Genomic DNA, 15,661 nt, shown 5'->3' on the forward strand with positions numbered 1-15,661 from the left:
TTCAATTCTCACCTATGAGTGAGAAAACGTGGTGTTTGGTTTTTTGTTCTTGCGATAGTTTACTCTTCTGTCTAGTTATTATATGAAGATATTACCTTTTCCACCATTGGCATCAAGGCGCCCCAAATGTCTACTTGCAGATTATATGAAAAAAATGTTTCAAAACTGCTCAATAAAAATTAAGGTTCAACTCCAACTCTGTGAGATGAAAGCACACATTTCAAAGAAGTTTGTCAGAATGCTTCTGTCTAGTATTTATGTAAATATATTTCCTTTTCCAACACGGGTATCAAAGCACTCCAAATCTCCACTTGTAGATTCTACAAAAAGAGGGTTAGAAAACTGCTCAATGAAAACTAAGGTTCAACTCTGTGAGATGAATGTACACATCACAAAGAAGTTTGTCAGAATTCTTCTGCCTAGTTTTGATGTGAGGATATTTCATTTTCCACCACAGACCTCAAAGTGCTCCAAAACTCCACACGCAGATTCTACAAAAAGAGTGTTTGTGGGCTGCTCAATCCAAAGGAAGGTTGAACTTTGTGAGAAGAATGCACATATAACAAAGAAGATTGTCGGAATGCTTCTGTCTAATTTTTTTGTGAAGATATTTCCATTTCCACAATAGGCCTCAAAGCACTCCAAATGACCACTGGAAGATTCAACAAAAAGAGTGTTTCAAAACAGCTCAATGAAAAGTAAGGTTCAACTCTGTGAGATGAATGCACACATCACAAAGAAGTGTGTCAGAATGCTTCTGTCTAGTTATTATTTGAAGATACTTCCTTTTCCACCATAGGCCTAAATGCGCTCCAAATATCCACTTTCAGATTCTACAAAAATAGTGTTTCAAGTCTGCTCAATCAAAAGAAAGGTTCAACTCCGTGAGATGAATGCACACATCACAAAGAACTTTGTCAGAATGCTTCTGGGTGGTTTTTAGGTGAAGATATTTCCTTTGAAACCATAGGCTTCAAAGCGTTCCAAATGTCCACTTGCAGATTCTACAAAAAGAGTGTTTCAAACTGCTCAATAAAAAGAAAGGTTCAGCTCTGTGCAATGAATGCACACATCCCAAAGAAGTTTGTGAGAATGCTTCTGTCTATTTTTTGTGTGAAGAAATTTTCTTTTCCAACATAGGCCTCAAAGTCCTCCAAACGTCCACTTGTAGATTCTAGAAAAATAGGGTTTCAAAACTGTTCAATGAAAGGAAGGTTCTACTCGGTGAGATGAATGCACACATTACAAAGGAGTTTGATGGAATGTTTCCGTATACTTTTTAATTGAAGATATTCCCTTTTCCCCCATAGGCCTCTGTCTTATTATTATGGGAAGATAGTTCCTTTTCCACCATAGGCTCAAATGTGCACCAAATGTCCACATGCAGATTCTACAAAAAGAGTTTTTCAAAGCTGCTCAATCAAAAGAAAGGTTCAACCCTGTGAGACGAATGCACACATCACAAAGAAGTTCGTCAGAATGCTTCTGGCTGGTTTTTATGTGAAGATATTTTTTATCCCACCATGGGCCTCAAAGCGCTCCAAGTGTCCACTTGCAGATTCAACAAAAAGAGGGTTTCAAAGCTTCTCCATCAAAAGAAATGTTCAACTACGTGAGATGAGTGCACCCATCACAAAGAAGTTCCTCAGAATGCTTTTGTCTAGTTATTATATGAAGATGTTTCGTTATACACCACAGGCCTCAAGGCGCTCCAAATGTCTACCTGCAGATTCTATAAAAAGAGGATTTCAAAACTGCTCAATGACAACCAAGGTTCAACTCTGTGAGATGAATGCACAGAATACAAAGAAGTTTGTGAGAATGATTTGTCTGGTTTTAATGTGAAGATATCTCCTTTTCCACTACAGGCCTCCAAGAGCTCCAAATGTCCACTTGCAGATTCTACAAAAAGAGTGTTTCAAAACTGCTCAATGAAAACTAAGGTTCAACTCTGTGAGATGAATGCACACATCACAAAGAAGTTTGACGGAATTCTTCAATCTCGATTTATGTGAAGATATTACCTTTTCCACCATAGGCCTCAAAGCACTCGAAATGTCCACTTGCAGATTCTACAAAAACCGTGTTTCAGAGCTGCTCAAGCAAAGGAAAGGTTCAACTCTGTGAGATGAATGCACAAGTCACAAAGATGTTTGTGAGCATGCTTCAGTATATTTTTAATGTGAAAATATTTCCTTTTCCACCATTGGCATCAAAGTGCTCCAAATGTACACTTGCAGATACTACAAAAGGAGTGTTTCAAAACTGCACAATGAAAAGTATCATTCAACTCTGTGAGGTGAATGCACACATCACAAAGAAGTGTGTTAGAATACTTCCCTCTAATTTTATGTGAAGGTATTTCTTTTTCCACCATAGGCCTCAAAGCGCTCCAAATGTCCACTTGCAGATTCTACAAAGAAAGTGCTTCAAGGCTGCTCAATGAAAAGTAAGGTTCAACTCTGTGAGATGAATTCACAAATCATGAAGAAGTTTGTCAGAATTCTTCTGACTAGTTTTTATATGAAGATATTCCCTTTTCCACAATAGGCTTTAAAACGCTCCAAATGTCCTCTCGCAGATTCTACAAAAAGCGTGTTTCAAAGCTGCTCAATCAAAAGAAATGTTCCACTCTGTGAGATGAATGCACCCGTCACAGAGAAGTTTGTGAGAGTCCTTCTGTCTAGTTTCTATTTGAAGATATTTCCTTTCCCACCATAGGACTAAAGGTGCTCCAAATGTTCACTTGCAGATTCTACAAAAAGAGTTTTTTAAAACTGCTCATTGAAAACTAAAGTTCTACTCTGTGAGATGAATGCACACATCCAAAGTAGTTTGTCAGAATGCTTCTGTCTAGATTTTATGTGAAGGTATTTCCTTTTCCACCATTGGTCTCAAAGCGCTCGAAATGTCCACTTGCAGATTCTACAAAAGAGTGTTTAAAAGTTGCTTAATCAAAAGAAAGTTTCAACTCTGTGAGATGAATGCACACTTCACCAAGAAGGAGTTTGTCAGAATGCTTCTGTCTAGTTTTTATGTGAAGATATTTCCATTTACACAATAGGACTCAAAGCACTCCAAATGTCCACTGGCAGATTCTACATAAAGAGTGTTACAAAACTGCTCAATGAAAAGTAAGGTTCAATTCTGTGAGATAATTGCACACATCACAAAGAAGTTTGTCAGAATGCTTCTGTCTGGTTTTTATGTGAACATATTTACTTTTCCACCATAGGTCTCAAAGTGCCACAAATGTCCACTCGCAGATTCTACAAAAAGAGTGTTTCAAAGCTGCTCAATGAAAAGTAAGGTTCAACTCTGTGAGATGAATGCACACACGACAAAGGAATTTGTCAGAATCCTTCTGTCTCGTTATTATGTTAAGGTAATTCCTTTTCCACCATAGACCTAAGAGTGCTCCCAATGTCCACTTGTAGATTCTACAGAGAGTTTCAAAACTGCTCAATGAAAAGTAAGGTTCAACTCTGTGAGATGAATGCACACATCACAAAGAAGTTTGTCAGAATGCTTCTGTATATTTTTCATGGGAAGATAATTCCTTTTCCACCATAGGACACAAAGCACTCCAAATGTCCACTTTCAAATTCGACAAAAAGAGTGTTTCAAAGCTGCTCAATCAAAAGAAATGTCCAACCCTGTGAGATGAATGCACACATCACAAAATGTTTGTCAGAATGCTTCTTTCTGGTTTTTATGTGAAGATATTTCCTTTTCCACCATAGGCCCCAAAGTGCTCCAAACGGCCACTTGTAGATACTACAGAAAGAGTTTTTCAAAACTGCTCAATGAAACGTAAGGTACAATTCTCTGAGATGAATGTGTACATGACTAAGAAGTTTTTCAGAATGCTTCTGTCTAGTTTTTATGAGAAGATATTTGCTTTTTCACCATAGGCCACAAAGCGCTCCAAATGTGCACTTGAAGATTCTCCAAAAAGTCATTCAAAGCTGCTCAACCAAAAGAAATGCTCCACTCTGTGAGATGAATGCACCCATCACAAAGAAGTTTCTCAGAATGCTTCTTCTTTTATTATTATTATTATTATTATTATTATACTTTAGGCTCTATGGTACATGTGCGCAACGTGCAGGTAAGTTACATATGTATACATGTGCCGTGCTGGCGCGCTGCACCCCCCAACTCGTCATCTAGCATTAGGTATATCTCCCAATGCTATCCCACCCCCCTCCCCCCAGCCCACAACAGTCCCCGAAGTGTGATGTTCCCCTTCCTGTGTCCATGTGTTCTCATTGTTCAATTCTCACCTATGAGTGAGAAAACGTGGTGTTTGGTTTTTTGTTCTTGCGATAGTTTACTCTTCTGTCTAGTTATTATATGAAGATATTACCTTTTCCACCATTGGCATCAAGGCGCCCCAAATGTCTACTTGCAGATCTTATGAAAAAAATGTTTCAAAACTGCTCAATAAAAATTAAGGTTCAACTCCAACTCTGTGAGATGAAAGCACACATTTCAAAGAAGTTTGTCAGAATGCTTCTGTCTAGTATTTATGTAAATATATTTCCTTTTCCAACACGGGTATCAAAGCACTCCAAATCTCCACTTGTAGATTCTACAAAAAGAGAGTTTGAAAACTGCTCAATGAAAACTAAGTTTCAACTCTGTGAGATGAATGTACACATCACAAAGAAGTTTGTCAGAATTCTTCTGCCTAGTTTTGATGTGAGGATATTTCATTTTCCACCACAGACCTCAAAGTGCTCCAAAACTCCACACGCAGATTCTACAAAAAGAGTGTTTGTGGGCTGCTCAATCCAAAGGAAGGTTGAACTTTGTGAGAAGAATGCACATATAACAAAGAAGATTGTCGGAATGCTTCTGTCTAATTTTTTTGTGAAGATATTTCCATTTCCACAATAGGCCTCAAAGCACTCCAAATGACCACTGGAAGATTCAACAAAAAGAGTGTTTCAAAACAGCTGAATGAAAAGTAAGGTTCAACTCTGTGAGATGAATGCACACATCACAAAGAAGTGTGTCAGAAGGCTTCTGTCTAGTTATTATTTGAAGATACTTCCTTTTCCACCATAGGCCTAAATGCGCTCCAAATATCCACTTTCAGATTCTACAAAAAGAGTGTTTCAAGTCTGCTCAATCAAAAGAAAGGCTCAACTCCGTGAGAGGAATGCACACATCACAAAGAACTTTGTCAGAATGCTTCTGGGTGGTTTTTAGGTGAAGATATTTCCTTTGAAACCATAGGCTTCAAAGGGTTCCAAATGTCCACTTGCAGATTCTACAAAAAGTGTGTTTCAAACTGCTCAATACAAAGAAAGGTTGAGCTCTGTGCAATGAATGCACACATCCCAAAGGAGTTTGTCAGAATGCTTCTGTCTATTTTTTGTGTGAAGAAATTTTCTTTTCCAACATAGGCTTCAAAGTCCTCCAAACGTCCACTTGTAGATTCTACAAAAATAGGGTTTCAAAACTGTTCAATGAAAGGAAGGTTCTACTCGGTGAGATGAATGCACACATTACAAAGGAGTTTGATGGAATGTTTCCGTATACTTTTTAAGTGAAGATATTCCCTTTTCCCCCATAGGCCTCTGTCTAATTATTATGTGAAGATAGTTCCTTTTCCACCATAGGCTCAAATGTGCACCAAATGTCCACTTGCAGATTCTACAAAAAGAGATTTTCAAAGCTGCTCAATCAAAAGAAAGGTTCAACCCTGTGAGACGAATGCACACATCACAAAGAAGTTCGTCAGAATGCTTCTGGCTGGTTTTTATGTGAAGATATTTTTTATCCCACCATGGGCCACAAAGCGCTCCAAGTGTCCACTTGCAGATTCTACAAAAAGGGTGTTTCAAAGCTTCTCCATCAAAAGAAAGGTTCAACTACGTGAGATGAGTGCACCCATCACAATGAAGTTTCTCAGAATGCTTTTGTCTAGTTATTATATGAAGATGTTTCGTTATACACCACAGGCCTCAAGGTGCTCCAAATGTCTACCTGCAGATTCTATAAAAAGAGGATTTCAAAACTGCTCAATGACAACCAAGGTTCAACTCTGTGAGATGAATGCACAGAATACAAAGAAGTTTGTGAGAATGATTTGTCTGGTTTTAATGTGAAGATATCTCCTTTTCCACTACAAGAGCTCCAAATGTCCACTTGCAGATTCTACAAAAAGAGTGTTTCAAAACTGCTCGATGAAAACTAAGGTTCAACTCTGTGAGATGAATGCACACATCACAAAGAAGTTTGACGGAATTCTTCAATCTCGATTTATGTGAAGATATTACCTTTTCCACCATAGGCCTCAAAGCACTCCAAATGTCCACTTGCAGATTCTACAAAAACGGTGTTTCAGAGCTGCTCAAGCAAAGGAAAGGTTCAACTCTGTGAGATGAATGCACAAGTCACAAAGATGTTTGTGAGCATGCTTCAGTATATTTTTAATGTGAAAATATTTCCTTTTCCACCATTGGCATCAAAGTGCTCCAAATGTACACTTGCAGATACTACAAAAGGAGTGTTTCAAAACTGCACAATGAAAAGTATCATTCAACTCTGTGAGGTGAATGCACACATCACAAAGAAGTGTGTTAGAATACTTCCCTCTAATTTTATGTGAAGGTATTTCTTTTTCCACCATAGGCCTCAAAGCGCTCCAAATGTCCACTTGCAGATTCTACAAAGAAAGTGCTTCAAGGCTGCTCAATGAAAAGTAAGGTTCAACTCTGTGAGATGAATTCACAAATCATGAAGAAGTTTGTCAGAATTCTTCTGACTAGTTTTTATATGAAGATATGCCCTTTTCCACAATAGGCTTTAAAACGCTCCAAATGTCCTCTCGCAGATTCTACAAAAAGCGTGTTTCAAAGCTGCTCAATCAAAAGAAATGTTCAACTCTGTGAGATGAATGCACCCGTCAAAGAGAAGTTTGTGACAGTCCTTCTGTCTAGTTTCTATTTGAAGATATTTCCTTTCCCACCATAGGACTAAAGGTGCTCCAAATGTTCACTTGCAGATTCTACAAAAAGAGTTTTTTACAACTGCTCATTGAAAACTAAAGTTCTACTCTGTGAGATGAATGCAGACATCCAAAGTAGTTTGTCAGAATGCTTCTGTCTAGATTTTATGTGAAGGTATTTCCTTTTCCACCATTGGTCTCAAAGCGCTCGAAATGTCCACTTGCAGATTCTACAAAAGAGTGTTTAAAAGTTGCTTAATCAAAAGAAAGTTTCAACTCTGTGAGATGATTGCACACTTCACCAAGAAGAAGTTTGTCAGAATGCTTCTGTCTAGTTTTTATGTGAAGATATTTCCATTTACACAATAGGACTCAAAGCACTCCAAATGTCCACTGGCAGATTCTACATAAAGAGTGTTACAAAACTGCTCAATGAAAAGTAAGGTTCAATTCTGTGAGATAATTGCACACATCACAAAGAAGTTTGTCAGAATGCTTCTGTCTGGTTTTTATGTGAACATATTTACTTTTCCACCATAGGTCTCAAATTGCCACAAATGTCCACTCGCAGATTCTACAAAAAGAGTGTTTCAAAGCTGCTCAATGAAAAGTAAGGTTCAACTCTGTGAGATGAATGCACACACGACAAAGGAATTTGTCAGAATCCTTCTGTCTCGTTATTATGTTAAGGTAATTCCTTTTCCACCATAGACCTAAGAGTGCTCCAAATGTCCACTTGTAGATTCTACAGAGAGTTTCAAAACTGCTCAATGAGAAGTAAGGTTCAACTCTGTGAGATGAATGCACACATCACAAAGAAGTTTGTCAGAATGCTTCTGTATATTTTTCATGGGAAGATAATTCCTTTTCCACCATAGGACACAAAACACTCCAAATGTCCACTTTCAAATCCTACAAAAAGAGTGTTTCAAAGCTGCTCAATCAAAAGAAATGTCCAACCCTGTGAGATGAATGCACACATCACAAAATGTTTGTCAGAATGCTTCTGTCTGGTTTTTATGTGAAGATATTTCCTTTTCCACCATAGGCCCCAAAGTGCTCCAAACGGCCACTTGTAGATACTACAGAAAGAGTTTTTCAAAACTGCTCAATGAAACGTAAGGTACAATTCTCTGAGATGAATGTATACATGACTAAGAAGTTTTTCAGAATGCTTCTGTCTAGTTTTTATGAGAAGATATTTGCTTTTTCACTATAGGCCACAAAGCGCTCCAAATGTGCACTTGAAGATTCTCCAAAAAGTCATTCAAAGCTGCTCAACCAAAAGAAATGCTCCACTCTGTGAGATGAATGCACCCATCACAAAGAAGTTTCTCAGAATGCTTCTTCTTTTATTATTATTATTATTATGATGATTATTATTATCCTTTAGGCTCTATGGTACATGTGCGCAACGTGCAGGTAAGTTACATATGTATACATGTGCCGTGCTGGTGCGCTGCACCCCCCAACTCGTCATCTAGCATTAGGTATATCTCCCAATGCTATCCCACCCCCCTCCCCCCAGCCCACAACAGTCCCCGAAGTGTGATGTTCCCCTTCCTGTGTCCATGTGTTCTCATTGTTCAATTCTCACCTATGAGTGAGAAAACGTGGTGTTTGGTTTTTTGTTCTTGCGATAGTTTACTCTTCTGTATAGTTATTATATGAAGATATTACCTTTTCCACCATTGGCATCAAGGCGCCCCAAATGTCTACTTGCAGATCTTATGAAAAAAATGTTTCAAAACTGCTCAATAAAAATTAAGGTTCAACTCCAACTCTGTGAGATGAAAGCACACATTTCAAAGAAGTTTGTCAGAATGCTTCTGTCTAGTATTTATGTAAATATATTTCCTTTTCCAACACGGGTATCAAAGCCCTCCAAATCTCCACTTGTAGATTCTACAAAAAGAGAGTTTGAAAACTGCTCAATGAAAACTAAGTTTCAACTCTGTGAGATGAATGTACACATCACAAAGAAGTTTGTCAGAATTCTTCTGCCTAGTTTTGATGTGAGGATATTTCATTTTCCACCACAGACCACAAAGTGCTCCAAAACTCCACACGCAGATTCTACAAAAAGAGTGTTTGTGGGCTGCTCAATCCAAAGGAAGGTTGAACTTTGTGAGAAGAATGCACATATAACAAAGAAGATTGTCGGAATGCTTCTGTCTAATTTTTTTGTGAAGATATTTCCATTTCCACAATAGGCCTCAAAGCACTCCAAATGACCACTGGAAGATTCAACAAAAAGAGTGTTTCAAAACAGCTCAATGAAAAGTAAGGTTCAACTCTGTGAGATGAATGCACACATCACAAAGAAGTGTGTCAGAATGCTTCTGTCTAGTTATTATTTGAAGATACTTCCTTTTCCACCATAGGCCTAAATGCGCTCCAAATATCCACTTTCAGATTCTACAAAAAGAGTGTTTCAAGTCTGCTCAATCAAAAGAAAGGCTCAACTCCGTGAGATGAATGCACACATCACAAAGAACTTTGTCAGAATGCTTCTGGGTGGTTTTTAGGTGAAGATATTTCCTTTGAAACCATAGGCTTCAAAGCGTTCCAAATGTCCACTTGCAGATTCTACAAAAAGAGTGTTTCAAACTGCTCAATACAAAGAAAGGTTCAGCTCTGTGCAATGAATGCACACATCCCAAAGAAGTTTGTCAGAATGCTTCTGTCTATTTTTTGTGTGAAGAAATTTTCTTTTCCAACATAGGCTTCAAAGTCCTCCAAACGTCCACTTGTAGATTCTACAAAAATAGGGTTTCAAAACTGTTCAATGAAAGGAAGGTTCTACTCGGTGAGATGAATGCACACATTACAAAGGAGTTTGATGGAATGTTTCCGTATACTTTTTAAGTGAAGATATTCCCTTTTCCCCCATAGGCCTCTGTCTAATTATTATGTGAAGATAGTTCCTTTTCCACCATAGGCTCAAATGTGCACCAAATGTCCACTTGCAGATTCTACAAAAAGAGTTTTTCAAAGCTGCTCAATCAAAAGAAAGGTTCAACCCTGTGAGACGAATGCACACATCACAAAGAAGTTCGCCAGAATGCTTCTGGCTGGTTTTTATGTGAAGATATTTTTTATCCCACCATGGGCCTCAAAGCGCTCCAAGTGTCCACTTGCAGATTCTACCAAAAGAGTGTTTCAAAGCTTCTCCATCAAAAGAAAGGTTCAACTACGTGAGATGAGTGCACCCATCACAAAGAAGTTTCTCAGAATGCTTTTGTCTAGTTATTATATGAAGATGTTTCGTTATACACCACAGGCCTCAAGGCGCTCCAAATGTCTACCTGCAGATTCTATAAAAAGAGGATTTCAAAACTGCTCAATGACAACCAAGGTTCAACTCTGTGAGATGAATGCACAGAATACAAAGAAGTTTGTGAGAATGATTTGTCTGGTTTTAATGTGAAGATATCTCCTTTTCCACTACAGGCCTCCAAGAGCTCCAAACGTCCACTTGCAGATTCTACAAAAAGAGTGTTTCAAAACTGCTCAATGAAAACTAAGGTTCAACTCTGTGAGATGAATGCACACATCACAAAGAAGTTTGACGGAATTCTTCAATCTCGATTTATGTGAAGATATTACCTTTTCCACCATAGGCCTCAAAGCACTCCAAATGTCCACTTGCAGATTCTACAAAAACGGTGTTTCAGAGCTGCTCAAGCAAAGGAAAGGTTCAACTCTGTGACATGAATGCACAAGTCACAAAGATGTTTGTGAGCATGCTTCAGTATATTTTTAATGTGAAAATATTTCCTTTTCCACCATTGGCATCAAAGTGCTCCAAATGTACACTTGCAGATACTACAAAAGGAGTGTTTCAAAACTGCACAATGAAAAGTATCATTCAACTCTGTGAGGTGAATGCACACATCACAAAGAAGTGTGTTAGAATACTTCCCTCTAATTTTATGTGAAGGTATTTCTTTTTCCACCATAGGCCTCAAAGCGCTCCAAATGTCCGCTTGCAGATTCTACAAAGAAAGTGCTTCAAGGCTGCTCAATGAAAAGTAAGGTTCAACCCTGTGAGATGAATTCACAAATCATGAAGAAGTTTGTCAGAATTCTTCTGACTAGTTTTTATATGAAGATATTCCCTTTTCCACAATAGGCTTTAAAACGCTCCAAATGTCCTCTCGCAGATTCTACAAAAAGCGTGTTTCAAAGCTGCTCAATCAAAAGAAATGTTCCACTCTGTGAGATGAATGCACCCGTCACAGAGAAGTTTGTGAGAGTCCTTCTGTCTACTTTCTATTTGAAGATATTTCCTTTCCCACCATAGGACTAAAGGTGCTCCAAATTTTCACTTGCAGATTCTACAAAAAGAGTTTTTGAAAACTGCTCATTGAAAACTAAAGTTCTACTCTGTGAGATGAATGCAGACATCCAAAGTAGTTTGTCAGAATGCTTCTGTCTAGATTTTATGTGAAGGTATTTCCTTTTCCACCATTGGTCTCAAAGCGCTCGAAATGTCCACTTGCAGATTCTACAAAAGAGTGTTTAAAAGTTGCTTAATCAAAAGAAAGTTTCAACTCTGTGAGTTGAATGCACACTTCACCAAGAAGGAGTTTGTCAGAATGCTTCTGTCTAGTTTTTATGTGAAGATATTTCCATTTACACAATAGGACTCAAAGCACACCAAATGTCCACTGGCAGATTCTACATAAAGAGTGTTACAAAACTGCTCAATGAAAAGTAAGGTTCAATTCTGTGAGATAATTGCACACATCACAAAGAAGTTTGTCAGAATGCTTCTGTCTGGTTTTTATGTGAACATATTTACTTTTCAACCATAGGTCTCAAAGTGCCACAAATGTCCACTCGCAGATTCTACAAAAAGAGTGTTTCAAAGCTGCTCAATGAAAAGTAAGGTTCAACTCTGTGAGATGAATGCACACACGACAAAGGAATTTGTCAGAATCCTTCTGTCTCGTTATTATGTTAAGGTAATTCCTTTTCCACCATAGACCTAAGAGTGCTCCAAATGTCCACTTGTAGATTCTACAGAGAGTTTCAAAACTGCTCAATGAAAAGTCAGGTTCCACTCTGTGAGATGAATGCACACATCACAAAGAAGTTTGTCAGAATGCTTCTGTATATTTTTCATGGGAAGATAATTCCTTTTCCACCACAGGACACAAAGCACTCCAAATGTCCACTTTCAAATTCTACAAAAAGAGTGTTTCAAAGCTGCTCAATCAAAAGAAATGTCCAACCCTGTGAGATGAATGCACACATCACAAAATGTTTGTCAGAATGCTTCTGTCTGGTTTTTATGTGAAGATATTTCCTTTTCCACCATAGGACCCAAAGTGTTCCAAACGGCCACTTGTAGATACTACAGAAAGAGTTTTTCAAAACTGCTCAATGAAACGTAAGGTACAATTCTCTGAGATGAATGTATACATGACTAAGAAGTTTTTCAGAATGCTTCTGCCTAGTTTTTATGAGAAGATATTTGCTTTTTCACCATAGGCCACAAAGCGCTCCAAATGTGCACTTGAAGATTCTCCAAAAAGTCATTCAAAGCTGCTCAACCAAAAGAAATGCTCCACTCTGTGAGATGAATGCACCCATCACAAAGAAGTTTCTCAGAATGCTTCTTCTTTTATTATTATTATTATTATTATGATTATTATTATTATTATTATTATCCTTTAGGCTCTATGGTACATGTGCGCAACGTGCAGTTAAGTTACATATGTATACATGTGCCGTGCTGGTGCGCTGCACCCCCCAACTCGTCATCTAGCATTAGGTATATCTCCCAATGCTATCCCACCCCCCTCTCCACAGCCCACAACAGTCCCCGAAGTGTGATGTTCCCCTTCCTGTGTCCATGTGTTCTCATTGTTCAATTCTCACCTATGAGTGAGAAAACGTGGTGTTTGGTTTTTTGTTCTTGCGATAGTTTACTCTTCTGTCTAGTTATTATATGAAGATATTACCTTTTCCACCATTGGCATCAAGGCGCCCCAAATGTCTACTTGCAGATTATATGAAAAAAATGTTTCTAAACTGCTCAATAAAAATTAAGGTTCAAATCCAACTCTGTGAGATGAAAGCACACATTTCAAAGAAGTTTGTCAGAATGCTTCTGTCTAGTATTTATGTAAATATATTTCCTTTTCCAACACGGGTATCAAAGCACTCCAAATCTCCACTTGTAGATTCTACAAAAAGAGGGTTTGAAAACTGCTCAATGAAAACTAAGGTTCAACTCTGTGAGATGAATGTACACATCACAAAGAAGTTTGTCAGAATTCTTCTGCCTAGTTTTGATGTGAGGATATTTCATTTCCCACCACAGACCTCAAAGTGCTCCAAAACTCCACACGCAGATTCTACAAAAAGAGTGTTTGTGGGCTGCTCAATCCAAAGGAAGGTTGAACTTTGTGAGAAGAATGCACATATAACAAAGAAGATTGTCGGAATGCTTCTGTCTAATTTTTTTGTGAAGATATTTCCATTTCCACAATAGGCCTCAAAGCACTCCAAATGACCACTGGAAGATTCAACAAAAAGAGTGTTTCAAAACAGCTCAATGAAAAGTAAGGTTCAACTCTGTGAGATGAATGCACACATCACAAAGAAGTGTGTCAGAATGCTTCTGTCTAGTTATTATTTGAAGATACTTCCTTTTCCACCATAGGCCTAAATGCGCTCCAAATATCCACTTTCAGATTCTACAAAAATAGTGTTTCAAGTCTGCTCAATCAAAAGAAAGGTTCAACTCCGTGAGATGAATGCACACATCACAAAGAACTTTGTCAGAATGCTTCTGGGTGGTTTTTAGGTGAAGATATTTCCTTTGAAACCATAGGCTTCAAAGCGTTCCAAATGTCCACTTGCAGATTCTACAAAAAGAGTGTTTCAAACTGCTCAATAAAAAGAAAGGTTCAGCTCTGTGCAATGAATGCACACATCCCAAAGAAGTTTGTGAGAATGCTTCTGTCTATTTTTTGTGTGAAGAAATTTTCTTTTCCAACATAGGCCTCAAAGTCCTCCAAACGTCCACTTGTAGATTCTAGAAAAATAGGGTTTCAAAACTGTTCAATGAAAGGAAGGTTCTACTCGGTGAGATGAATGCACACATTACAAAGGAGTTTGATGGAATGTTTCCGTATACTTTTTAAGTGAAGATATTCCCTTTTCCCCCATAGGCCTCTGTCTTATTATTATGTGAAGATAGTTCCTTTTCCACCATAGGCTCAAATGTGCACCAAATGTCCACATGCAGATTCTACAAAAAGAGTTTTTCAAAGCTGCTCAATCAAAAGAAAGGTTCAACCCTGTGAGACGAATGCACACATCACAAAGAAGTTCGTCAGAATGCTTCTGGCTGGTTTTTATGTGAAGATATTTTTTATCCCACCATGGGCCTCAAAGCGCTCCAAGTGTCCACTTGCAGATTCTACAAAAAGAGTGTTTCAAAGCTTCTCCATCAAAAGAAAGGTTCAACTACGTGAGATGAGTGCACCCATCACAAAGAAGTTTCTCAGAATGCTTTTGTCTAGTTATTATATGAAGATGTTTCGTTATACACCACAGGCCTCAAGGCGCTCCAAATGTCTACCTGCAGATTCTATAAAAAGAGGATTTCAAAACTGCTCAATGACAACCAAGGTTCAACTCTGTGAGATGAATGCACAGAATACAAAGAAGTTTGTGAGAATGATTTGTCTGGTTTTAATGTGAAGATATCTCCTTTTCCACTACAGGCCTCCAAGAGCTCCAAATGTCCACTTGCAGATTCTACAAAAAGAGTGTTTCAAAACTGCTCAATGAAAACTAAGGTTCAACTCTGTGAGATGAATGCACACATCACAAAGAAGTTTGACGGAATTCTTCAATCTCGATTTATGTGAAGATATTACCTTTTCCACCATAGGCCTCAAAGCACTCGAAATGTCCACTTGCAGATTCTACAAAAACCGTGTTTCAGAGCTGCTCAAGCAAAGGAAAGGTTCAACTCTGTGAGATGAATGCACAAGTCACAAAGATGTTTGTGAGCATGCTTCAGTATATTTTTAATGTGAAAATATTTCCTTTTCCACCATTGGCATCAAAGTGCTCCAAATGTACACTTGCAGATACTACAAAAGGAGTGTTTCAAAACTGCACAATGAAAAGTATCACTCAACTCTGTGAGGTGAATGCACACATCACAAAGAAGTGTGTTAGAATACTTCCCTCTAATTTTATGTGAAGGTATTTCTTTTTCCAACATAGGCCTCAAAGCGCTCCAAATGTCCACTTGCAGATTCTACAAAGAAAGTGCTTCAAGGCTGCTCAATGAAAAGTAAGGTTCAACTCTGTGAGATGAATTCACAAATCATGAAGAAGTTTGTCAGAATTCTTCTGACTAGTTTTTATATGAAGATATTCCCTTTTCCACAATAGGCTTTAAAACGCTCCAAATGTCCTCTCGCAGATTCTACAAAAAGCGTGTTTCAAAGCTGCTCAATCAAAAGAAATGTTCCACTCTGTGAGATGAATGCACCCGTCACAGAGAAGTTTGTGAGAGTCCTTCTGTCTAGTTTCTATTTGAAGATATTTCCTTTCCCACCATAGGACTAAAGGTGCTCCAAATGTCCACTTGCAGATTCTACAAAAGAGTGTTTAAAAGTTGCTTAATCAAAAGAAAGTTTCAACACTGTGAGATGAATGCACACT

This window comes from Pongo pygmaeus, chromosome 16 (genome assembly GCF_028885625.2).
Source record: "Pongo pygmaeus isolate AG05252 chromosome 16, NHGRI_mPonPyg2-v2.0_pri, whole genome shotgun sequence".
In the NCBI taxonomy this organism is placed as follows: domain Eukaryota; kingdom Metazoa; phylum Chordata; class Mammalia; order Primates; family Hominidae; genus Pongo; species Pongo pygmaeus.